The following is a 27,840-nucleotide window of genomic DNA, read 5'->3' as shown; positions in this document are numbered from 1 at the left end:
TTGGGTTGGGAAGATCCCAGGGAGAAGGAAATGACAACCCGCTCTAATATTCTTGCCTGGGAAATCCCATGAACAGAGGAGCCTGGCGGGCTACAGTCCATGGGGTCACGAAAGAATCAAATATGACTTAGCAACTGAACAACAACAATTGTGTCATATGAGATATGTAGGCAGTTTCAAATGACTCATTCTCGATGGCAGCTTCTTTCCACGCCTCAGTGCTAACAGTTTCAACTGTCCTTTCATGAACTTTAAGCTCTACTTGGTTCTTTTAGGCCCAGAACTCCTGCCTCCCTGGGATTCTCATTCTTCTGAGCTATCACTTCTCATGGGTAGTTCCATCCATCTCCTCTGAACTGGCCTTCAGCTCCTTTACCTTGATTTCTGAACAAAGAGAACAACACTGAGAACCTTTCATACAAGGTATATGCATTTGGCAGACTTCACTAAAGGTAGTGTTGACAGGATTTTTTTTTTTTTTTTGCTGCAGCAACACAAATTACACAAACTGAAACCTGAGCTTGCCTTGCTTTTGCAGTGGTATATTCCAACTCATTTCAGTTTCACTGTTTCTAACTTTATCTTTCTATTGCTTAGCCCAACTTCTCATCACTGCCCCCCAGCAATCCCAGACTCATTCACTCCACAATTCAGTTACCTGAACTGAGCTCCAGGCTGAAACTTAACTACAGATCTATTTTTTAACTTTTTAAAACCCAGATGCTGATTAATGGGTTCTGTTGAGGCAGTTCCCTCCACTTCGGACCTCACACATCTCCTTCCCACGGGGATAACCTGTTCCATCCCCTCCGCCCACACTTCAAAAGTGGCAAGTGGCAAGTCTTCCTTTGTTTTTTCTGATTCATACAGATGAATGAGTGGGGTTATTATTTGGTGACTTAAATATTTTTCACTCTCAGACTTGATGTTTGATTATAGGCTGTTTGGATGAAACTCAGAAATGCATGGAACCCACACACTGCAGGGCTGACCCCAGTTCATTCACTCCTTTTTTTTTTTTAACCCCAGACAACACTGAGTTATACAGAGTGTTTTTCCTAGACATGATCTCATCTGAGGCTCCCAGTAACCCTATGACTTTGACAGGACAGGTAGTGTATCAGTCAGGATTGTCTCAAGGGCTAGAGAACAAGAGAGAATTTAATGTGAAGGCTTAACTAGTAGTTAACTTTCAGTTAACTATTGCAAAGTGGTCAAAAAGAACTCTTAAGTGTCATAAAAGTAACTACTTTATAAAGCCCTTAGGACAGAGGCAGCAAAGAGAAGAGGTGGCAAGTACTACAATTCACCTGATGCTAAGAGCTGACCCACTGGCAAAGACCCTGATGCTGGGAAAGATTGAAGGCAGAAGGGGATGACCGAGGATGAGATGGTTGGATGGCGTCAATGGACATGAGTTTGAGCAAACCGAGGGAGATAGTGAAGGACAGGGGAGTCTGGGGTCCTGCAGTCCGTGGGGTAGCAAAGGGTAGGACACGACTGAGAGACTGAACAACAACTACAATTTAGGAGCCTGAAAGAGGGGTCCTGAGGAACTGAAGTTCAGGAGACCCTGCAGCCCTGATCATGCTGGCATCTCTGAGCTGGAAGGAGGGATCTTTGAGGGCTGGGAGCCAGACCTCAGAGGTGGAAGCTCCGGCTGGTGCTGATGTTTGGAGCAGGGAAAGGCAGAGTGAAGCCGGTTTTGCGAACTTTGGGAAAACAGCAAACAGAATTCAGGATTCAATGGCTGCTGCGGGAAGGAATCGCTGCTGATGGAAGTAGTTGCTGATGAAGTCCCGCCAGCGTGACTCAGAACTGCCCGCGGGTGGGAGGAAGCTGGTCCGGCTCTTCTTCCTCCAGGCGCGTGATCTCCCCCTAGCGTTCGCTACTGTTAGAGCCCAGCATTAGCCAGCAGAGCCGATCCCAGCCCAGGTCACAAGGAGGAGGGTGTGGACGTTAAGGCGGAGAACTTAACAAGTGGAATAGATGATCCTCCTGACCTAACTTTGCAAAATAAAACAAGGAAACAAAAGAAGGAAAATAAGGCTTAAGAGAATGTAGCCAGTGTAAAACATCTTGCTAAGTTAATAAAGCACCAGTGATAGCACTGAGATTTACATCCCTATATCTTGATTATAGGGCTTCCCTGGTAGCTCAGCTGGTTAAGAATCTGCCTGCAATGCAGGAGACCCCGATTTGATCCCTGAGTTGGGAAGATCCCCTGGAGAAGGGATAGCCTACCCCACTCCAGTTTTCTAGGGCTTGCCTGGTGGCTCAGTGGTAAAGAAACTACCTGCAATGCAGGAGACCTAGGTTCAATCCCTGGGTTGGGAAGAAGCCCTGAGGAGGGCGCGGCAACTCTTGGCAACTCACTTCAGTATTCTTGCCTGGAGAACTTCATGGACAAAGAAGCCTGGCAGGCTACAGTCCATGGGGTCACAAAGAGTTGGACACGACTGAACAACTTTCACACTTTATCTTGATTATAAATGTCATGCTCTTTTCACTATACCACATTTCTTGAAGCCCAAACAAGTGAAATAACCTAGAATCATATACCACTTCACAGACAAAACCTGAAAAAAAAAAAAAAAAACTACTTCTTTTGAAATATCCAATTTATCATTTTTTCTGTATATCAGACTAACTCAAAAATGCCTCCTAGAGAAGAGGAGAGATCATGTTTAGGAGAAAGGAGTAGTCCAGGTTTGGGAGAGAGGAGAATTTCAAATTCGCAGCTTTTAGGGAGAAAGAGCTAAGCTAGCAGGGGGAATGTGAAAACTGAGAGAATCATCCATTTATGAGCTGATTCATTCAACAAACACTTAGCACATGTCTGCCTCATTCCAGACACTATTTTAGATGATGGTGGCTCAGATATGAATACAAATTATTCCTTTCAAGCAGTTAACAATATAATAAGGAAGCAAGACAGTAAATATGTATAGGGCTTCCCTGATAGCTCAGTGGGTAAAGAATCTGACTGCACTGCAGGAGACACAGAAAATGCAGGTCCAATCCCTGGATCCAGAAAATCCCTGGAAGAAGGAAATGGCTACCCATTCCAGTATTCTTGCCTGAAGAATTCTATGGACAGAGGAGCCTGGCAGGCTACAGTCCATGGGACTACAAAGCGTCTAAATGAATGACTAAGCACACACATGTGGATGGCATAGACAGTAGGTTAGAGAGTACAGAAAAGTAAAGCAAGGGGCAAAGATAAGGATCACAGAAGTGGAGGCATTTCTCTCCAGGGTGGCTAGAAAAGTCCTCATGGAAGACTGTGTCAGTAGAGAGAGAATGAAAAAAAAGGAGAGTAGCAGAAGCAGCAGGAACAAACAGTAGAGAAATAACAGAGGAGCTGTTCATGTAGAGCCTTGTTTGAAGAAATTCACTGCTGCTGCTGCTGCTAAGTCACCTCAGTCGTGTCCGACTCTGTGTGACCCCATAGACGGCAGCCCACCAGGCTCCGCCATCCCTGGGATTCTCCAGGCAAGAACACTGGAGTGGGTTGCCATTTCCTTCTCCAATACATGAAAGTGAAAAGTGAAAGTGAAGTCGCTCAGTTGTGTCCAACTCTTCGCGACCGCATGGACTGCAGCCTATCAGAATGATATGATACCAAATATCATGGTGTACCAACTAAAAATTAGTGACATAATAAAGTAAGAGAAACACAAGAAATACAGTGCAAATCACCATTGGCCTTATATACTTCTATCAATATTATGAAGAGATTACCTAAGACTGTCTTTATAGCACTTCTCTTAATTACATAAGGAATTCTTTAAGAATAGGAACCTGACTCATTCAGTCTTATATCCCCAAAACCTTATTAATTTTACCCAACAGAAGATAAGCCCCGGGGAAAAAAAAAATACATCTGTTGACCTAAAATTAAAAACAAAAGCAAAATCAAATAGATCCCTACAGAAATGGATCTTCTGTTTGAAAGTGTATTTTATATTAATACCTTTCTTCCCTCTTTTCTACCTAGTAAATGAATTTATATCTGAGATATCTAGAAATTTGCATATATATACATATATAGGGCTATATATTATATATGGCTATATAAATATGGAAACATACACATGCATAATTTTGAGTATTTTAATGTTTTATTTCCTATTATATTTGATCAAGGCATCAGTTAACAACAACAACAAACACAAATAAAACCACAGCACTTTTTTGTTGTTGTTTTTCCTGCAGTGCAAGGAAAGCCTATTGTAAGAGTGAATTGATTGCTGGAGTAGACATCTCAATTTCTGTATTCTTTGATTTTCCTGTCATTTAATCCTGAAAGCCAATATTGTCCTAACCCCATAAACTTTATTTTTATTTACTGAATTTCTGTAAATGCATCTGGGGAAGGGTTTGGAGAGAAAAATAATGTGTCTAGAATGTTATTACTAATATATACAGGAGCTGTCATGTTAAGAATGGCTACAATGTTGTTAATATGACTTTAGCAGAATACACATAGCCTCTAAATGGTGACATAAATTACATCCAGTGTTCATATTGCTGCTTGATGCTATTACCTAAGACAATATAAATTTTATACTCGAAGTAAGTTGGCTACAGTCTTCAATAAAGATTCAGCTCTCTCACACTGCATCTCCTAGAGCAAAACTAATTAGGACATTACACTGGTGACAGATAGAATCCTCACAATGTTATGTAATCTTCTGGGAGTCAGTTCTATTTTGTCCCATTAGCTTTTTCCTACGCAAAAAGAACATCCCAGATTTGTTACTCTTTGACACTTTTACAGATGAAACATGAACAGCATTACAAATATGAATGCACATCTTTTCAATAATTTTGGTTTCATAGCCCCTTATTGAATAATGAATTTAAGAGATGGCAAAAACCACAGGAAGAGACAGGGAAATTTAAATGTATTAGTTATGTTATTTATTCCTGTGGAATAACTTTGACAGGTAAAGCATTTGGAAAGTCATTGGCCTTAAATATGTAAGGGGTACGTATGGATATTTTCAGTGTCCCTGTATTACCACAATAAATTACTAGAGTTTATTTTCCATTCCTTTCAGCTAATAGTTTGGAAAAGAGATTAAACAATTTTTTAAGTATTATCAATACAACTGAATCCTTAGTGTCATTATTGAGTCAAACATTTCATTTGTCTTCACTGAGTTTTTGTTGTTATTGTTATAATTTTCCCTTCTCTTCTCTACTGTCTTCTAACAAGGGCATGCAATACATCTTTCCCTTTCACTAAAACCTAACTTAAGACTCCACGAGCCAGAGTTATATTTAATACTGGAGCTATATACTTGAGACTCATTATTCTAAGAAAAAATGATTTTTAAGATATGAATAATTTGGTTAATTTCTATCCTTTAGCACATGAAGCCTAAAATAAAATCTGCTTCCTCCAGATTTGCTCTGTTGATTAGCAGCCTATATCTGACCTGTGACTTTATTCCCTCTTCCTCATCCTTTCTCAATTCTACTGAATATGGTTGAGGGATTAAAATCTTTTCAGAGCTTTTTGATAGCCTAGACATTCTGCATAAATGAGCTCACTGAGTTTGATATAAATACAAAGGCCTTCTATTTACAGTAACTTATTTGTTTTCTCTGTGTGTTTAAGACCATTGCTCATCTTTCTGTAATTGATCAAACTATTTATTTTTAAAAATCTAAGTTAAAATTGCAATATATGTTGCAATGTAATACATCCTGAAAAGGGAAGATCAAAAGAATAAAGCTCATCATTGTAACATATAACACTGCTTTCCAATTTTCTGTGAAATATAAATTTTACTTTCAATTTTGAAATATAACAGATTGTATCTTTTATATTACTACAGTAAATGTGGAGAGAAGGAGCTGCATTTGAATTTTTACTAAATGTCTCCAAAACCAATTAAAAGGAGTGAGGCTTTTATGTGAGTAAGTCTTGAAGAATGTGGATAAAATATGTGAGAATGTTCTCACTGTATTTTGAAAATACTTGAGCTCAAGTTGAGGGACTATGCTTTACTATTTGATGAAGGTTACTTTAAGGCAAAATAAAATATAAATATTCATTATTATTTATCATATAATTATTTCACAGCTTTGCTCTCTGATTATATACATTTCTTCAATTTCTTGCAGCCCACCTATAAATTCATTTGCAATAATCCCCATCTACCTCTTCCATTCCGGTTTCAGTTCAGTTCAGTTGCTCAGTCGTGTCCAACTCCTTGCGACCCCATGAACTGCAGCATGCCAGGCCTCCCTGCCCATCACCAACTGCCAGAGTCTACCCAAACCCATGTCCATTGAGTCGGTGATGCCATCCAACTATCTCATCCTCTGTCGTCCCCTTATCCTTCTGCCCTCAATCTTTCCCAGCATTAGGGTCTTTTCATATGAGTCAGCTCTTCACATCAGGTGGCCAAAGTATTGGAATTTCAACTTCAACATCAGTCCTTCCAATGAACACCCAGGACTGATCTCCTTTAGGATGGACTGGTTGGATCTCCTTGCAGACCAAAGGACTCTCAAGAGTCTTCTCCAACACCATAGTTCACGAGCATCAATTCTTAGGTGCTCAGCTTTCTTCACAGTCCAACTCTCACATCCGTACATGACCACTGGAAAAACCATAGCCTTGACTAGACAAACTTTTGTTGACAAAGTGATGTCTCTGCTTTTTAATATGCTGTCTAGGTTGGTCATAACTTTTCTTCCAAGGAGTAAGTGTCTTTTAATTTTATGGCTGCAATCACCATCTGCAGTGATTTTGGAGCCCCCAAAAATAAAGCCAGCCACTCTTTCCACATCTATTTGCCATGAAGTGATGGGACCGGATTCCATGATCTTAGTTTTCTGAATGTTAAGCTTTATGCCAACTTTTTCACAGATGATATTCCTCTTGTATTCAATTAATCCTTCAACCTGTGCCCTGCATCTTATCCCCTCTTTCCTCTTGGTCCTTGTTTTATCAACTTTTCCTCTACTCTTCTGCATCTTTAACCTTTCTTGCTCCTTTTTCTTTGTCCTCATTATATACACTAGCTCAAATCTGAAACTGGATTTTGATTCTATTTCCCCATTGAAATTAATCAAAAAAAATGATCAGTAACTTCCCAAAGGCTAAATATTATGCATATATTTCAAATCCTACCTTTCTGGGCCTTTCTCTGCCATTGAACCCTGGTGATTACTTTTCCTTGAAAGTTTTTCTTTTGTTTCTATGATGCATCTTCCTGGTTTTCTCCTTCCTAAAATGACTGTTCTTTTAACCTCTTTCCTATTTTTTCCACCTTGACCTTTATCTGTCGGTTCCCATGACTGTCCTCTGCTCTCACTCCATACAAACTTCTGAAGACCTTACCCTCACTTATTCTTTCATCTGATTATGATAGAAATTCCATGCACACCCCTGTTGAGGCCTCTCTCATAAGCTCCAAATCATAATCTTAAAATGCCTCTTGTACCTCCCCAAGCACTTCAGTCTCAATTCCCATCTTTCCTCCAAAGCTGCTTTTCCATTTCTTTATATAAGTTAATTATACCACTATTTACTCAGTTCCCCAGGTTAATAATGTCAAAGCATTCTAGACTCATCATTTTTCCTCATATATCTCTACTCAATTATAGATGTCTATTGATTCTGCCATCTGTCTCTCAAACCTGCTTTCTTCTCTCCAATCCACTTCCATTGTCTACATGAAGCCATTATTATTTTGGGAGATGATAACTACAATGACAGCAGCCTTTATACACTTCTTCCCCTAAATCTATCTTCACTCTTCCATTGGAATGATTTTTTTAAATACCATTATTGTGCTTAAAATTCACCAGTTGTCTCAATTGTAAATTGAGATTATAAATTGTAATTTTAAATTGTAAATTAGTCAATTTGGGGTAAATTTTGATCCCCACAATCAGTTGGACCAGCTTATTTCTGTACCCTGTCTGCCTTTTAGCTTTTTTTCCTGCTGTGGAGATGATGCTGCAAGGTAAGCATTATTTCAAGCTTCAGATGAGAAAATAAAGACCCAGAGGCATGGGTAACATATTCAGAATCACACAACTGGGAGCTTCTCCTCCCACTCTCCTAAGAAGACACAGTCATCCTCCGCATCAGCCACACAGCTTATTGGCAAGTCTTTAACGGTGTGCTGCTCTCGCATATTCTGGTGATGGGAATAAGGCTTCCTCTTACTGGAAGGCTTACTTGTCCTCACACATTCCCCTCGCTGCTTTCAAGAGGAAACTCCAGTGTCACCCCTTCTCTGAATTATTTTCTAATGTCCCAACGATGACATCACACACATTCCTTCTACTTCTTCTTCCTACTTCTGTAACATTTAGACATCCCCTAGTTTTGGTACTTACCCGGATTTTTAACAATGACCCTCAGGTTATGGTCTCCCATGCTAGACTGTAACTCAGGCATTGCATGTGCCTCATCTCTGTGTCTTCTGTTTTGTGTACAGTGCCTAGAATTTGACAGGGCCTCAGTTCTAACGTTTAATACACTGAAAATAGAGAGAAATCTCTGATTTTTCTTATTTGTAAATGAAGGTGGGCTTACAAGATGACTTGGATCCATTATGTGACACTTCAATTACTACTTCTGTGTATTCATATAACTTTTGTATATATTATGGAACGTGCAGCTATTCTAAGGCCTGTAATATGGTGTACTTGGCTAATATTTTATTTCTTTAGGACAAAAAGGTATCAATTAATTTTACTGCTGTGCTGTATATGCATGGGTTTTCATAGCTGAGTTTAAATATGGTAACTGACAGATAAGGCAGACAGGTAGAATATACACAAAAAGAGAATTGTAACTGAATGGTATGTACATTGGGCTGTCAATCTGATATTCAAACAATTTTATGGGTTTAGTCAGTTAAATAAAACTATAGGCCAATTTGATGGAAGAAAAAAGTGAAGAACATGTCAAGTTAGTAATTTCACTAAATGTATTCATTCTTCACTAAATTACTTGTTTAACCAAATTAATCAAAATTATCTATAATGTCAAAATTCATGAAATTCTCTATATATACTTTATATACTAGTTGAGAGCATTAAAAAACACAAATATTTATTTTTAAAGGAATAAATCTAGAGATAATCATACAGATTTCCTTACAGGCTGTCATATTCAGATACCCCAGATCTTAAAATAGGCTGGGTAGAAATGAAAACTATTTATCTGACTTGAGATCCCTAGTTATTGTCATGTGCAGCATATTCAAAGACAAGTTTCTCAAGATCAAACTTGATAGGCACTCTGTTTATAGGTTTTGCCCAGTCGGGGCAGCAGATTTTTGATTCTGATGAAAAAGTGATGTCCACTTTCCAGGTATAAATATATAGCAATAGGATATTGACTCAAAAAGCATATCAAGTTTGAAGCCATAATATATAATTTGAAAATATAATGTTTACTTGTTAATTTATGTAGGTATTTTACTACACATAAACAGGGTTTATGGGGAATTGCATAGCTATGTAATGCTGCATGGTAAAATGCATCTATAATAAGTAAGGAAAATGGAGCCAAGACCAATTAAGTATAGAAAACCAACAAAGAGGCAGGAAAGTGTTGAAAACTCAAAATCTAGGCAACAGGTCCTGAATACTTGCTCAAAGAAAACAATTAAATTGTTCTAAGTTCTCTAGAGCTGCAGAAGAAAATAAAATCAGTAATATTAAGTCATAGCATCTATAGTATAGAAACAAGTTGATTGTTTAGAGAAGAAGAATTATTCCTATAAACACTGACATACATTTATCTACAGATTTTCCTAGAAAGGACACTATATAATGGAAAGAAAAAAAAAGTCAACAACACAAAGTACAATGCTGAATGCTATGAAACTGCTTTTGATATGTTTTCCAATACAGCTTGATATTTTATGCCAAAGTTAAAAGTCACTTGTTTAGAAAGATCAGTTTATATGGTTTCTGTGTAATATCATTCCATGTATAGCTCCACAAAAGGAATGTTTTACAGAGAAGAGTACAAGATAAAATTCACTCAAAGTCATGAAAATAAGGAAAATTAGAGTAAGACAGGTAGGGATGGAAGATCTATGATGGCATGTCTAAACTAAAGGGATTTCAATGCAATGAAAAAAGAAATAAACTGTGTAAACACAACAAAGCAAGTCTAGAGATAAAAAAAAGATTTGTTCAGTCGTTTGCCAATTCTCTTTCTGAGAATTAAAATTAATAAATAGGTTATATATACTACAAAAATGCTGCATAAATATTGCTTACTTCAACCAACTTTATGAAAGTTATTGAAAATTAGTAATGTCAAGATTATACCTCCTGGAAGGTACTTGAAGTCTAGTTATTTAACATTATCAGTAAAACATATCTTTATACATGATCAAATAGATTAACTGTGGTGAAAGTGATATTCACCTGAAAGACTGAGCAGGAAAAATAAGCATATACCTGAATAGAGGAGAATTCCTGTAGAAGGGTTGAAACCTCCCTTATGATCTGATTTTGGACATTTTAGACACAATCACAAATACATCTTAAAATGAAAATAATAATGTAGCCATGATAGAAATTAAGAAAAAGAATCTGTGATGAATCAGAAATTTGATGATTCTCAAAAAAGAGAGGACTGTCAACCACTGGCCACCAGCAAACTTGTGGAGGATTCTGATGAAGGTCTTGAGTTCTTCATTGATGCTAGGAGTCTCAAAGCTGTAAAATCCTCCCTACTTACTGGAAATACAGAGTATTTCTCAGTGAGCTGACATATATTATGAGGTATTGTTTCTTTCTCCTCATGATTTTATCCGTCATTATGATACTTTGAACTGGGACAATTTCTTTCCTGACCCCCTCACCCAGAATGAGGAAACACTTGACTATTTAACCTTTGAAGCTTGCCAGTGTTCAATGAGGAAGAGTTATTAAAAAGTTTTTGGGGAAATTCAGACTTGAACCTGTTAGCTGATTAGTCATCAGAAATGAGAAATTAACAAACTGGCTATGAACTAACTTTTGAACAACAGGTGGAAAAATATTCTAGATGCCTTAATGCAGCAAAAAGGAAGTTGCTATTTTTAAGGCAGAAGCTCACTAAAACAAACATCTGATCCAGAAACTAAAAGAAATGGATGATGTCAAGAAGACATTTCTTACAAAGTTTCTTGCCTCTGCAATTGTGTAATGCCTCTATAATGGGTATATAGAAGCCAATATTTAAACCAAATTCAATCCTAAAATTAAAGAAAAAAATGTTAGGAGGAATCTGGATAAAATTTACATAAAGATAATCCAGGCTTCCCAGGAGGGCACCTACTAATGCCCAAAGATCTCAAGTGGAAACATGCAACAATTCATGGAGACTTGGAGATCTCCCCAAGTCACAAGGACACGCTGTCTTTGGCACACTTCTCACCTGCCAAAAACATAACACTGACAAACTTTTAAAGGGAGGGCATGGACATGGCTGAATCCTCAGCCTACTTGAATAACTCTAAATGGAGCAACCCCACATCCAAGGAGCATTGGCTGCGTGGGCACAGGAGGGCCTAGAGGAGCTATTCCATGTTCAAGGTCAGGAGGGGCGGTGGTGAGGAGATACCGCTCGTACAAGGTGAGGAGCAGCAGCTGCGTTTTGCTGGAGCAGCCATGAAGAGATATCCCACGTCCAAGGTAAGAGAAACCCAAGTAAGATGGTAGGTGTCGCAAGAGGGCATCAGAGGGCAGACACACTGAAACCACACTCACAGAAAACTAGTCAATCTAATCAGACTAGGACCACAGCCTTGTCTAACTCAATGAAACTAAGCCATGCCCGTGGGGCCACCCAAGATGGGCGGGTCATGGTGGAGAGGTCTGACAGAATGTGGTCCACTGGAGAAGGGAATGGCAAACCACTTCAGTATTCTTGCCTTGAGAACCCCATGAACAGTATGAAAAGGCAAAATGATAGGATACTGAAAGAGGAACTCCCCAGGTCAGTAGGTGCCCAATACGCTACTGGAGATCAGTGGAGAAATAACTCCAGAAAGAAAGAAGGGATGGAGCCAAAGCAAAAACAATACCCAGTTGTGGATGTGACTGGTGATAGAAGCAAGGTCTGATGCTGTAAAGAGCAATATTGCATAGGAACCTGGAATGTCATTAAAGAGCTCTGCAAGGCATTACAGTTTGCTCAAAAACTGCTGTGCACACAATCTGATCTTTAGGCAAAGAAGAAAGGACAAATCAGACTCTCAAATTAGCCAAAACTTTGAGAAAGACATAAACTTCCCTTAGTTTATTCCTTCTAACTTTGTAATAATAAGAAAGCTTTTGGAGGTTCACCAGTTCTGCTTTTATAAGTTAAGTCATTGTGAATGTGCATATTCTCAGACATGTCTGATTCTTTGTGGCCTCATGGACTGTAGCCTGCCAGGTTCCTCTGCCCCTGGAATATTCCTGGTAAGAATACTACTCCAGGGGATAATCCAGACTCAGGGATTGAACCTGCCTCTCCTGAATAGGTAGGTGCATTTTTTACCATTAGTGCCACCTGGGATGCCCAGTAAATCATTGAGTACTAAGTTGCTTCAGTCATATCTGACTCTTTGCGACCCTGTGAACTACAGCCGGCCAGGCTCCTCTGTCCATGGGATTTCCCAGGCAAGAATACTGGAGTGGGAACTACTGGATCCTCGTTCTCCAGGGCATCTTCCCCACCCAGGGATCAAACCTGGGTCTCTTACATAGTCTGCGTTGGCAGGTGGGTTCTTTACCGTTAGTGCCACCTACCAAGCCCAGTAAGTCATTAGTCAAAGTGCTCAGTCATGTCTAACTCTTTGCAACCCCATGGATTGTAACCCACCAGGCTCTTCTATCCATGGGATTTCTTAGGCCATAATACTTGAGTGGGTTGCCATTCCCTCTCCAGGGGATCTTCCTGCTCCAAGGATCAAACCCCAGTCTCCTGTATTGAAGGCAGATTTTTTTTTTCTTTACCACCTGAGATTTTCTTTACTGCCTGAGTCACCAGTGAAGCCCAGTAAGTCTTTAGTACATTAGTAGAATTATATAGCTAGGACTACCATCTCTAATCCTAGATTTTTTGTATTTTGGCAAGAAAATATGACTAAATAATATAAAGCAGTTGTTCCCCACCCCACTTTTTGGCACCAGGGACCAGCTTCAAGGAAGACAATTTTTCCATGGGCAGGGGGTGGGGTGGGAGGTGGGATGGTTTGGGGATGGTTTAAGTATTTTACATTCAGTGTGTACTTTATTTCTATTATTATTACATCAGCTCCACCTTAGATGGTCAGCAGTAGATCCTGGAGGCTGGGGACCCTTAATGTAGAGGACATATGGGATACAGACAATACTACCATCAAAGCTTATAGAAGGCCGTTTCCCAACCTTGCAAAAAAATTTTTGTATGACTTAAAACCTAGAAACTTGGATCTACTTGAAGAGGTGAGAGAAAAACAGTTATATTGAAAAGGACCTTATCTGGTACTATACATATTAACAACTAGCAAACAAGTCAATATTCACGGGGTTGATTTGTGTATACAACTGCAGAATGTCACGTGACTTACATCTCTTTATTCTTTGCTAACATCTGCCCTCACTTGCCTTGACATTCATCTCCAGAAAGCAATTGATTCAGAGTCATACAGCTGCTGAGGTCCTGTTCCTACACATTTCTGAAACTAATCTATAAGTAGTATGGCAATGAAAAGCAAAGTAATAAATGTGAACTCACTTCTTCTCATAAAATACGATTTCAGAATTACCTGTGCTATGTTCTGTCATGTGGCACTAAGACAATAGAACTCAGCTTTCTCATATTATAGCGGCTTTTTTATCTGAAGAGGGAACTTTTCTCAGTGGTATAAAGTAAAATCCACAGTCTATCTTTGGAGCATTTATTCAATAACTTTGGAAACTATATTTGTTGAAAATGTTATAGCTACTGTAACAGCTGTATAGTAGGTATCTTAATTCTTTCATTAGTATTGTTAAAGCTTTCATAAATCTTATCAGAACAAGTTAAAACAAAGAAGGAAGAATGAATAAAAACAAAAAGGAAGGGAAGGTATAAAAATAAAGAAAGCTACATTCCTATTCTCTTCCTCAGAAACTTGGATGAAAATCAATACAAAAGGATATGTGAAAACTAAGAGGCATGGTAGATAAAACATTTAGTCCAATGACATTCTGATGTATTTAAAGGTCATCTGAGGATCTTAGCACTACCCCACAAGATTGGTTTGGCGAGGGGTAGCGGATGGAGGCGGAGAAGGCGATGGCACCCCACTCCAGTACTCTTGCCTGGAAAATCCCTTGGATGGAGGAGCCCTGTGGGCTGCAGTCCATGGGGTCACGAAGGGTTGTACATGACTGAGCGACTTTCACTTTTCACTTTCATGCATTGGAGAAGGAAATGGCAACCCACCCCAGTGTTCTTGCCTGGAGAACCCCAGGGATGGGGGAGCCTGGTGGGCTGCCGTCTCTGGGGTCGCACAGAGTTGGACACGACTGAAGCGACTTAGCAGAAGCAGCAGCAGCAGCAGCAGCAGCAGCTGGAGGAAGTTTATAAAAGTGGTTCCTCTGATTTTGCTGCAAGAGAACTTGGCTTTGGGAAATCTGTCCATCCTATCAGTTTGTCAGGGGGAAAGGTTCAGATCAAATCAGGATATTTTCTGTTTGTCCCATTCTTTTCTTTTCCCTTATTATTAGTACAAAGATTTTTGTTTTAAACTGTGTTCATATTTTTAATCACAGTTAATTTTACATTTTGTAACTTTTCTTAAACTACACTCATTAAATGTTTATTATTTGAGTTGACAAAGGTAAGGATCACTGTATTATTCATTAAGAAAAAATGCTTCAGGGTAATCCATGTCTCTGAATCTCTCTCTACATAAACCTGAAACTTGTGTTTATTTTTCTTCTGGATATCTGTTCCCTGTGAGATTAATGTTCTCCAGTGAATTAGAGTGATAGAAGGACTGTTTAATTTTTTTTTTCAGCAGAGTAAGTCACTTCCTTCCTAGAAACACCATGTAACGTCCTCTGATAATTTATTTAACACCCCTGAAAACAGCAGGTAATGGTCATTACCCACTTCTGGTTCAGTATTGTACAAGTTACATTTATTCCTAGTAATCTGTATGTTGCATGAAGGACAGGAACCTCAGCACTTGTCTTTGCCTACTTGGAGGGATTTTGTTTGTTTCCTGGTTTTTATTACTCTCAGAGGAAGTATAGAGCCAGATGCAGAGGAAAGGAATGAATTACATTGACTCTCCTTTAGATGAGACAACTGAATTTCTTTATGTTCCCTCTGTACAGCTCTGCCACCTGTTTATATTTTTCTAGTTCTCTTTAACTTAAGGAAATAAGGGACAATAGTGAGCATACATACCATTAAAAAAAAGTATTTTCAATTTTCATTCTCCTCTACATGTCTACATGTAATGTACAATGGATTATTACGTTATACCACTTAGCAAGGAGATAAGATACAAGAGAATGATCCACTTGGGTATTAATTTGCTCTAACAATTAAAGGAGAAAAATTAAGCTCAAGCTACTAAGATGTAGTTTGAAAGACAAAATGATGACATGTGTACCTAGGGGATTTCAGTCTCCTGGATCATTTCTGAAGGGCCCAAATTCCCCTAGGGATCTTTGTTCTGAGAGCTCCAAGTTTGTTTGTTTTTTTAAGTTATTCTGTTCAGCACAACTTGTAACCCCCCTTTTTGGGCCTGAACTGTTTTGGGGACTGAATAGAAGAGGTCTGAACCTCTCCTATTAAACAAGACTGTTAGCAGGTAGAATTAAAAGTAGCCGATCCAATAAGCAGAGGCACTGTCTGGGGCTTGTACTCCATTCCTCCCACCAGAGACCAGGAAATATGGGCTCTATCTTGATGAATACATTTCAGACGTGTTTCCCAGATCCTTGAAGAAGGTATTCCTGGGTTATAAAAATGGCAAGAAGCTTTTTTAAAATGTACATCTACAGGGCAGAGCAAGAATTCACAATTTCAGGTTTTCTAAAGTAAATCCTCTAAGTAAAGGAAGATCAGGGTTTTGAGCCTGGAAGAAGCCTGTTTAGTCAACCTGAGGGAAACATTCAGGCCATCTTGGCCACCTAGTAATGAAATTCTGTTTCCAATGAAAGAAATGATTTAAAAAAAAAAAAAACAAAAAAACCTTAAATATAGTGTCAGTCAGTGTTTAAATCCAAAAGCATATTCATGATGTCTTTAGATGGTGTCCTCAAGAGAAGTTGTCTCAGGTCTTTGATTATTCACAATAGTAAGACCCCCCCCACCCAACCCCCGCCAAAGATCCCAGTAAATAGGAATCTGGAACTACTCATTCTATTTTTTTGGAGCAAGGGAAATGTCAGCAGTTGACAAGCTAATATTTGGGCTTTCTTTGCTAAAAGAAATGTCCAGACTATGCCCCGAGGCCAGTTGTTTAAAATGTCTACATCAGGATCTTAAACAGGAAAAACAAAGTTCTGAAATATGACCCTGCAGCATAATAAGGTCTAAAGTCATCAAGGAAAAAAATATATTTACTTTTTTAGACACTCTACTACTATTTCAGAAAATTGTATGAATCACATTTTAGAATAATTGCTAAGAATTGAGACAAAAAATATGTTTTAAGAAATAAAAATTTAATCCAAGCATTTTTCTTAATTAGGGTTTCACCATATAGTTCTAAAATAAAACTCATAACTGTGGTGAGTATCTGTCAAATGAAGGAATGACTTTTGGGTTCTATTTTACATTACCTGCACCTCTTCACACTTTTTCACTTCCTCTAGGAAGTCTATTTTATCACATTTGGAGTTTAGTGAGGACTGTCAGTAAACTAGACCCTCATTAGAGATCCTGCTGAGATAATAACACAAAGAAGGTGAAGAAGGCTTGGTTGCACTAGAACAGAGAAGTAAAGGAACTATGTTCTTGCACATGGTCAAGTATTTTGCAGTCTTTTGCTCTAGTAAGTGCTATTTTGGAAGGACTGAATTCTCCATTCTTGAATTAAGCTTTAGGCATTTTTTAATGTTAGGGAAATTATAATTCTTCCTATCTAGAATTAAGCTATTTGACATAAGGAAAAAAAATGTGGATCTTAAAATAGAATGCTTTAACTTTCTTTAGAAGCTTTCTGTGGTCATCTTGTCTGTTACCCTAAATTCACACATGGCTGACCTTATCTTGTTGAGCAATATATTTTTTTTTCAAGGTCTCCAGAAGCCCTTTGTGATGGGAGGGACTGGCCATGGGGAAAACTGGGTCTTGCTCTGGTGGGGAAGGCCAAAAACTTCTAGAGCCAAGAACTTCCAGATATTCAAGCTAGATTTAGAAAAGGCAGAGGAACCAGAGATCAAATTGCCAATATCTGTTGGACCATAGAAAAAGCAAGTGAATTAAAGAAAAACATCTACTTTTGCTCATTGCCTATGCTAAAGCCTTTGACTGTGTGATTCACAACAAACTGTGGAGAATTCTTCAAGAGATGGAGATACAAGACCACCTTACCTGCCTCATGCAAAACCTATATGCAGGTCAAGAAGCATCAGTTAGAACTGGACATGGAACAGATTGCTTCCAAACTGGAAAAGGAGTACATCAAGGCTGTATATCATCACCCTGCTTATTTAACTTATATGCAGAGTACATCATGCAAAATGCTGGACTGGATGAAGTATAAGTTGGAATCAAGATTGCCAGAAGAAATATCAATATCTTCAGATATGCAGATAACACCATGCTTATGTCAGAAAGTGAAGAGGAACTAAAGAGCCTCTTGATGAAGCTGAAAGAGGAGAGTGAAAAACCTGGCTTAAAACTCAACATTCAAAAAACTAGGATCATGGCATCCGGTCCCATCACTTCATGGCAAATAGATAGGGAAACAATGGAAACTGTGAGAAACTTTATTCGCTTGGGATCCAAAATCACTGCAGATGGTGACTGCAGCCATGAAAGTAAAAGACACTTGCTGCTTAGAAGAAAAGCTATGACAAATCTAGACAATGTATTAAAAAGCAGAGATATTACTTTGCCTACAAAGTTCCATATAGTCAAAACTATGGTTTTTCCAGTAGTCATGTATCAATGTGAAAGTTGGACCATAAAGAAAGCTGAGTGCTGAACAATGGATGTTTTTGCATTGTGCTGTTGGAGAAGACTCTTGAGAGTCCCTTGGACTACAAGAAGATCAAACCTGTCCATTCTAAAGGAAATCAGTCCTGACTATTCATTGGAAGGACTGATGCTGAAGCTCCAATACTTTGGCCACCTGATGCAAAGAGCCAACTCATTAGAAAAGACTCTGATGCTGGGAAATATTGAAGGCAAGAGGAAAAGGGGACAACAGAGGATGAGATGGTTGGATGGCACCACCGACTCAATGGATATGAGTCTAAGCAAGCTCTGGGATTTGGTGAAGGACAGGGAAGCCTGGTGTGCTGCAGTCCATGGTGTCACAAAGTGTTGGATTTGACTGAATAACTGAAAAACAACAACTCTAGAAACCCTACTTTTAGCTGAGTAAGAAGATTTGCAATCAAATTTGGAATTCCCATGTATTTGTTAAATATGCTTAGGCAAGTCACTTAACCTCCCAAGCTTCAGTTTTCTTAGATGTTAAAAGGACCATGATAATAAATATTTACAAATTTGTGGGGCTGTAAGTAAGATGATTTATGTCAAATTGCCATTTCAAATGTGAAGCACAATTCCAGTGTTAAAAAATTAATATTGCAACTTATTTACTTATTATAAAGTTGCTTTCTTCAAGGTTACATATTCTGCCACTAAACCTTGATGCAGCATGAGATTTTTCTATCTCAATTACTTTCTAGCCATGAAAGACACTTTTTCGGAAGGCTATTCCAATGCCAACTTTTCTATTGGGAAACGGAAATACCCAGAGCTGGGATATAAATATTCTAGGCTCTAAGATTTATTTGTGTGTGCATGAATGCTCAATCATTTCCAACTCTTTGTGACCCCATGGACTGTAGCCCTCCAGGCTTCTCTGTCCATGGAATTTTCCAGGCCAGAATACTGGAGTGGTTGATTTTCATATCTAACTTTTTCCACTCTCAGATATGTGTGTGTGTGTGTGTGTGTGTGTGTGTGTGTGTGCAGTGTAGGCATGGTAGGACAGGGGAGAGGTGGAGAACAATTACTGTAAAGATAGTATATTGAAAGTGTGATATTGGAAGGGAAAATGGAGAATTAAAGGATAATTTTAGTCACTAAACTATCAAAAATCCAGCCTTTCAATAAATTGGCAAGATATGATGAATAAAATATGACTGTTTATGACATAGACACACAATACTTTTCAAAGGCTTATAAGAAACTATACTCTCTTCACTCTAATGATAAATGGATGACATAAAAATGCTAAAGGAGGGCTTTTTTTAATTGACTTTTGATTACTTAACTATTGCTTCATTTATCCCTTTTTGACTTTTAGATTCTCTCTCTCATAATATTTTATTTTTAAAGAGAAGCTTACCTAAAATCACAGTCTTTTATACTATTTAGCAGGGATCATTTAATAAATTTCATTTTACAGATAAACAAGGTGATCACAAACCCTGGTTTGTCTAACACAATCCAGGTTTAGGCTTGTTATAGTGTTGTAATTATTGTTAGCGCCCTTGTTCGCTCTCAAGCCTGTCCTGGTTTAGATGATAAATTACAGTCACCCTGCAGGCATGGAAAATCAAAGATTAAAAGTCAAGGGGCTTGCTCAAATCTGAATAATTATTTAACTCTGCCTTTAGGGCCAGAACTTGGACCTGCCGACTCTTTTCCTGAGTTTCTAGTCACTACATCCAGGGTTCCTACCACTTTTTCTTCTTAGTCATTGCAATTCATGAATGATTTTTAAACAGAGGCAGAAAGGCTAAATCTCATCATAAGAAGTAGACAATTTCTCCTCCAACACTCAACCATCTCTACCTAAAAGGAACTAAAATGTTTTCAACTTACCTTCTTATACATTACTGTATATTATTATTTTTTACAGGGGATTTTTAGAATGATATGCTGACATGGAAAACTGCTTTTTTTCCTTAACTATAAGTGAATGCTCTTCAGTCGCTAGGGACCGAGGGCAGTGTCATTTGTTTCACCATATAGAAATCCATCAGTTATCAAAGAAATGGGCTCTTCCAGTGACTCAGGAATATGCCAGATGCAAAATACTTGCTGCCTGCTCTTTAGCCCTGGGAAGGAGACGATTGTGCTTGTTACTAGGTAATCATGTGCTACAGAAAAGAAAAGAACTGGTATTGAATGCATGTCCTGCACCTGTTAGTTTTGAAGGCCTTGAACTTGAAGATTGCCTCTGATTATGGACCCCCTTGGACAAGGGGCCTAAGTGTAAACGAAACTCTGTTGTTTCTCTAGGATTAGTGATTTGCTCTGCATCAGGCTTGGGCAGTCTGTCGTGCATCTGCTCTGTTCAGGCCTTGCCTGATGATGTGGGAGGATCACAGAGTCTAATCTGACACAATGGCTATGTAAATGTCATCTGGGTTCCTTGTACATTTGCCTGAGGGCTCCTGCATGGGGGCACATTTCAAAAACGATAAAGGTTATAGCACCCTGTGAAGGATTTATGCCATGCAGTCTTCTGGTCATGATTTAGTTTTGTAGCAGACATTCCATTTTAAATTTAGGAATTAATCATTTAGCAAAGCCGGTTTTATTGGGTACCATAGAATATGGAAGATAAAGGGATGAGATTTCTATACATCACTGCTTTTGTCAATGAAAATAATAAATTCTTGTATATTTTCTTTGATATGGTTCTGGTAAAAGAGATGTTAAGCAGACATCGATCAAAACTTCCTTTTGCTCTAAGATGGCCCAAAAGGTTTATAGTCAAATAATGCTGCCAATTTATAATCCAGTACTGCAAAATTCTAATTCTAGAAATCAAATGTAAAATTCTTAGATTAATACTCTCATGATAAATGGAATATTCTAATTCTGATGAGGTCCCACATAAACACATATACACAGGAATTGTTATCTCCAAACCAATATGGAAAGACAGTTCTGGAATGTAAAATTTATGTTCACCTAGCAAACATGAATAAAGCACCGAAAGAAACCTTCAAGGTGTCACCATTCATAAACGTTATTCCTTCATCCTCTAAACATGCAGATCTCTTCCTGCACACATTAGAATTATCAGGACTACTTTTATATAACACCAGTACCTGAAAGCACCTCCTTCCTTTTGAAGCAGGTAGTTATTTCTGTAGTTAGGAGAAAACATCATCAAAGCCTATATTTGAAAGATACAAGATGCAAGCCAATTTAAAGCTAAAATACCCACAAGAAAGTAAGGCTGAAACAATGTTAAACACATGCTTTCTACAGCCTTAGGTATGAAATTATTATATAGAGGGTCTGTCTAGACTTATCGCATTAATGCAAGTCATTTGAATGCAATTAGTAAGTAAAGTCATAAGTACTGCAAATTGCTGAATGATGCTCAAATTTGTATTTCTGGGAAGAGTATGAAACCATTCTAAGGAAGAACAATTCTGTTTCCAGTCTTATGGACTCTGTGGGAGAGGGAGAGGGTGGGAAGATTTGGGAGAATGGCATTGAAACATGTAAAATATCATGTATGAAATAAGTTGCCAGTCCAGGTTCGATGCACAATGCTGGATGCTTGGGGCTGGTGCACTGGGACGACCCAGAGGGATGGTATGGGGAGGGAGGAGGGAGGAGGGTTCAGGATGGGGAACACGTGTATACCTGTGGCGGATTCATTTTGATATTTGGCAAAACTAATACAATTATGTAAAGTTTAAAAATAAAATTAAATTAAAAAAAAATGTTATGCTGTTCAAATCCACCTAAACAGTGACCAAGCATCTCAGTTTGTCTGAGACTAAGAAATTTGGGGGGAAGTAGGATTTTTCACTGCAAAAACTAGAGAAGTCTTGAGCAATCAAAGAAGAAGTGGGCACCTTGTTAACTGCTTGCAACTTGAGGGAAAGGGAGATGGATATTGTCAAATGCCACCAACAAATACAAGTATATTCATATCCTCCCAAGAAAGCAATAACTTAAATGATCAGCTCGATTGACAGCTTTGATTACAGCTCAGTAAGTTAGAAAACGGTAACCCACTCCAGTATTCTTGCCTGGAAAATTTCATAAACAGAGAAGACTGGCAAGCTACAGATCATGGGCTCACAAAGAGTCAGACATGACTCAGCAGGCAAGTTCCCACTATTTCAAATATTCCTTGCCCACCTTCTCCTACCCTCTTTTTTCTGTAATGCTCTATTTGATTCTGTCACAGTTTTGTTTTGGTTTTCTCTTTTGTCTGTTGTCTACATTATAGTAACAGAGTTGTTTCTGTGAACAGATTTTGAAATAGGTTCCAATATATTTTATTGTCTACCCTCATTTATCTTTGTCTAGTTCTATTCAGATTGTTCTTCTTCCATTTCATATTGGGGCTATTTTTTACAAGAGGATTCATTTTCCACTTTATGTTTTCTGTTTAGTTTTTCAATATGAATGTGCCTTTTTCCAATATAAAATACTTCAGATATACCAAAAAATGTAAAATGTAATGTAAAAAGACTCATTTACCACGGCCTAGGGTAAATAACAATTAAAATGAAGTTGAACCCTCTTACCTCAATCGCTTATTCTCCCTTCCCTCCAGAGCAAATGATTATACTGAATTTAATGTTCATTTTCCCCAAACAACCCATCCATAAACAGCAGATTATATTGTTTGGTATGATTTTAACATTTTTATAAATGAAATCTTACACTATGTACTGTAGGGGAGGAGAAATAATTTTACCTCTGTCTTTCTAGGTTCTTGGCTGAAACCACCTTCCTCCTCCCTGCCACCTACATAAGAATAGAGATTAACAGGAGAAAAATTGAAAGTGTACCATATATGCCTCCTGTGTACACAATTGGCACCCAGAAAAACTGAGTAACTCCTCAAAATGGACCAAACTATTACCACAAATACTTTCAGCTAATAGCCTTCAGCTAATGACAAAAGAGAAAACGGAGGGAGGGTGGTGAGAAGGGGAGGCCAGTTTCCAGAGCTCACCACGTAAAGCTCTGTAAACAGGGCATGGTTGTTATGCAGACCTAAGTTGTGGTCTTCTCCCAGGATAAGAGTTTCTAGATCCTGAGGACCTCAAAGCAGTAGAGGAAACACATATTTAAACGTCTGTTTCTTTCCCTTGTTAAAGAGAAAAACCTCAGGCTCCAAAAGGCATACCTTGTGCTAGAGGCCATGGTACCTCAACTAGATACATAACCTAACTGCAGTCTCAGCCCTCACCAGAAATGTAACCTTAACCAAACAGTTTGAAATTTTCTTGTCAGCACCAATGAGGTTTATCTGTAACACGGGTCCTCTTCATGCAATCCCTAACTCCCCAGATGAAGAAGCAACCTAAGTAATCAACCCATGCCATTTCCTTCCCCTCCAAAAAGATGTTGCAGCCACCAATAACCCTTTCTTTTCTTTTGCTAATGACTGTCTTGCCCCATCCTCCTTTAGATAAAAGTCTTCCATTTTGTATAAGTCCCTGGAGCATGCTTCTAGTTGCAAGAAGGCATGCTGCCCAAGTCATGAATTGCTGAATAAACATTAGATCTTCAAGTGTATTTGGTTGATTTTTTTTTTAAAGCAATCATTTACTTTATGTTTTTGTGTCTGTCTTTTCTAGACTCTTGCTCAAATGCCCTTGTACATCCTAAGTCTAGTCAATCAATACTCTTCCCAACATCTTATGAAAATTTATAGTAAAAGTGAACCCCCCCCCCACCTTTCCTATAACTTAAATTAGTCTGACAATATTTTGGCCTTCATTTTTAATTGATTGTATAGCTAAAGTCACAATTTCTCTCAGGTGATCCCCAAAGAGTTCAGTAAAATCTTCAGGTTCTACTCAAAAAGACACCAATTTTTCCTCCAGTTCTCTGACTACAGGAAACAAAAGCCCATACTCTAGTTTCTCCCTTTCAAGGCTTCCTTTGATCTCCCAGTTAGGCTTTTCCTCTCCTCCCTTTTTTTTAAGTCTCCTTTGGAATAAACTATGTAGGAGAAGAAAGTTACTATATTATCCCCATGTATGTGAGGATGGTCACTTGCTCAACTAACAATGGAGAAATAAAGGCATTGCACTGTACCATTTGATATAACAGTACATTACAATATACTATACCTAACCTAACTTCAATCTCAACCTTCACCAGAAATGTAATCTTAATCAAATAATTTGGAACTTTGATACAACTTACATTAGATAGCTAATCCCTTTATTACATAATTTTGTTTCATATAAATTTATAGCAATTGCCAATAATATACACACTTCCTACATATGTTTCTAGCCAATAAATAATAGTGAAACATGACCCAAATACAGTTTAAAGTCACATTAATATCAGTTCAGTCTACATGTTGACTATTTGTCAAATGATTTTGGGAAATTATTCTCTTATTGAAAGTTCTTAGCTGGATTTCAACTATTCTCTCTCCATTTCTAAAAGGATTTGTGTAGAAAAGTTTCTCTCTCTCTCTCTCTCTTTTTTTGTTCAATTTTCTCTCAGAAGTTTGCTGAATGAGGCAAGGGTTATATTGAATATTGTGCAGTGTTTGTAACTTTTGCTGAATGATAAATATTAATTATTATGAAAAACTACAATAAAAATTAAGATTCTTAGTCCCTAGCTCTTGTGCACAGCAATCTACCAAGTTAATACAAATTTAATTTATAATAATTACTTCTGTAATACATAAATTATATGGTATAGTATAATAAGTGATAATAGTACATATTACAAAATAAGCTGACATCTTAACAAAAAAACATTCTAACACATGGCTATTAGACTGGAGGAAAATGGTATTGTGAAGTCATTACACTTACAATTTGCTTAGGAAATGAAACATAATGCATTAATGTCTCTGAATAATTTGTAAGTAAATGAATAAAAAAAAATTACATAAATGACCAGCCATAGGTATTTATGTTATTGGGTGGGGGTAGGAGAGGCGGTGGTAAAGAGGGGAGGGAATAAAGCCTTGCATTAATAAACACTTACATGTATGCCAAGACATCTTACACCATTTAACCAGCAGAGGACTAATACAATTACTCTGTATTTATTATTTTGCTGATTTGTTTGCTAATAAAATGTTATCACCCAATGACAATGTTGAATTAACTACATGATGCTGCTCTTGAAGATGAGCCAGATTAAATGATAGAATCCAATAGCTGAAAAATTATCTCATAGATGAACTAGTCATTCTTGTCTCCCAGTAGCAAAATCCCTTTTAAAACACTGTATAAAGGGGTTTCATGTTCTTTCTGTCTGTGGCAAATCCTCTATCCAAGCTCCAAATCTGTTCTCATTATTAGAATCTTCAGTTTGACAGAATTGCAAAGATATCTCAATAAATTTTTAACATCTCAGCCACATCTGTAGTTAAGACCAATCATCTGATAAACCTCTAGTAAAATAAATAAGCAGATATCTCCTAGACACTCTTGCAAAAGCATTTTATTTCCTGACAAGAGGGGCAAAAGTCTCCTTTTACATATTTTCTTCTATCTGGAATACTGATGTAAAGGAAGAAACCACAGCAGACATCTTGTTGCCTTGAGGGAAAGTCAAAAGACTTGCAAACATTGACCCCTGGCTAAACTACTGGTTGGCTAAATCACAGCCAACCACTGCATCACTGAGCGAAGACAGGAAGCTTGGAGTCTTGCAAGCCCCTGCTGGTAGGGCACATTGATTTGGAAACTCACACTTTGCTAGGCTCATGCGCCTGCATTTTTTTTTAATAGTTCATTAAATCATTTTAACAATCTGATGAGGAAGCATGGAAACGTTAAATATCTTTTTCTGTTTCTACAGTTGTTCAGTAGCAAAGCTGGGATTGGAACATAGATAATCTGATGAGAGAATATATACCCCATAAATTCTCACCTCTCACTCACTCACTACCCCATCCAGTTCTTTGGCAAATCCTAATGGCCCTGTCTCAAAACCTGTCAAGTGAGCCTACTTTATTCCTTCCCATTAGCATCAGTACACTGTGTCTCTCTAGCCTCTACTGAAGGGGACCCTAACACACCACACCTTCTGTACTATCTTCAAACCACAAAGATGATTTTCCAAACACACAAATCAAATCCCATCTTTCTTAAAGCCTTCAATGATTGTAATTAACCAGCCAGTCTCATTTTGTAAATGAAGAAAAATTCTGTTAGACCAGCTTGCCTGACAAATACCAAGCCACAACTCGAACAACTGACCCCTTTAGTAATTAATAAAACCTTTAATTATATGCCTTAAAAAATAGGATGATAGTCATCTCTATAAGATAAGATGGAATCAGCTTGCACAAAGCCAAGAAACAAAAGTACAAGGGCAAGATCCTGTTGATAGACTGGTTTTATCTAACCCATGTGGTGGTTTTAAAGAGAAATTAAGGTCTGAAGGTCTAGAAACAGTGTCTCTGTATTCCTTCAGGCTGTATTCCTGTATTCCTTCTAGTTGGCCAGAAGGGAACAGAGCCGCCCACTCAACAACTTGCCTTAGTCCTTTCAATGTCCTTCAGTTTTTAAACTTGGTTTCATCTGCTTATTTATAGTATGAGCTGGAATCATGGAGATTTGAGTGTGGAACCCTAGATCACTGATATTCCAACCTTTAAATTGTTGCTGCAAACTTAGCAGCAGCAGCAGCACTGTCATTTTGGCTTAATAGCTGCGTGTTTATCACTGTGGGGGACATAAAACTGTCTAACAGGTCCATAATTAATAATCCAGGTAAGGAAGACTGATGTATCAAATACTGCAGAAAGAAACTATGAATTTAGAGAGACCATTCACAAACTACACAAATGAAAATATTAATAACAGCCATGTCACATGACTGATACAAGGATGAAAAAATAAAATAACATGAAAGCTCCTAACAGTCTGCTGGTATCTATTTAGGTACTTAATTGGACTGAGGTTTCTTATTATGTGATAGGTGTAGAAAAAGTTACAGAATCTCTTTGAGAATCTACTAAAAGCATGAACATTCAATCCAAGGGAAATAAATGTTTGTTTACTCAAACAGATTTTTTTCAAATGATTTTAGGATCTTAAGCCACATAGAGGACACTGAAGTAGATCTTAGAATGATACTTGAAGCAGAAAATTAAAAATAGTGGTTCTTAGTGCATATGGATTTAAAATAGCAAAGCATATCATGAAACAGTAAAAAACTCTAAAAACAGATCTGTATCTGTAAAACATAAATTAAAAAAATAAAACAACCAGGTAGCATTTGATTGTTGTAAGAGAAACGCATTTATCCCACAAGCAAAATTAAGGGTGTTTGTAGAGTGTTTACTGTAGTGTTCTCAAGCATATTAGAAAAATTATAATAATTTGATTTCCAGGCACATAACCCTTGTAAAGACATAACCAGGCAACAACACTGGAGTGGGTTGCCATTTCCTCCTCCAAAAAAAGACATAACCAGCTCTCACAGAAACAATTCTGTAACTAATCTCATCAATATTATTCTCAAAAATCATATTGCTGTTATTCCACTGTTATATAAAACCACAGTGTCTTTCAAATATCATTATGAAATAATTTTTCAATAGAGTATGAGTAGGTTGCCACTTCCTACTCGAGGGGATCTTCCCAATTCAGGGATCAAACTAGCATCTCTTGCGTCTCCTGCCCTGGGAGGCTGATTCTTTACCACTAGTGCCCCATGGGAAG

The sequence above is a fragment of the Bos javanicus genome, chromosome 8 (assembly GCF_032452875.1).
Source record: "Bos javanicus breed banteng chromosome 8, ARS-OSU_banteng_1.0, whole genome shotgun sequence".
NCBI classification, from domain to species: Eukaryota; Metazoa; Chordata; class Mammalia; order Artiodactyla; family Bovidae; genus Bos; species Bos javanicus.
This window is presented reverse-complemented; position numbering follows the sequence as displayed.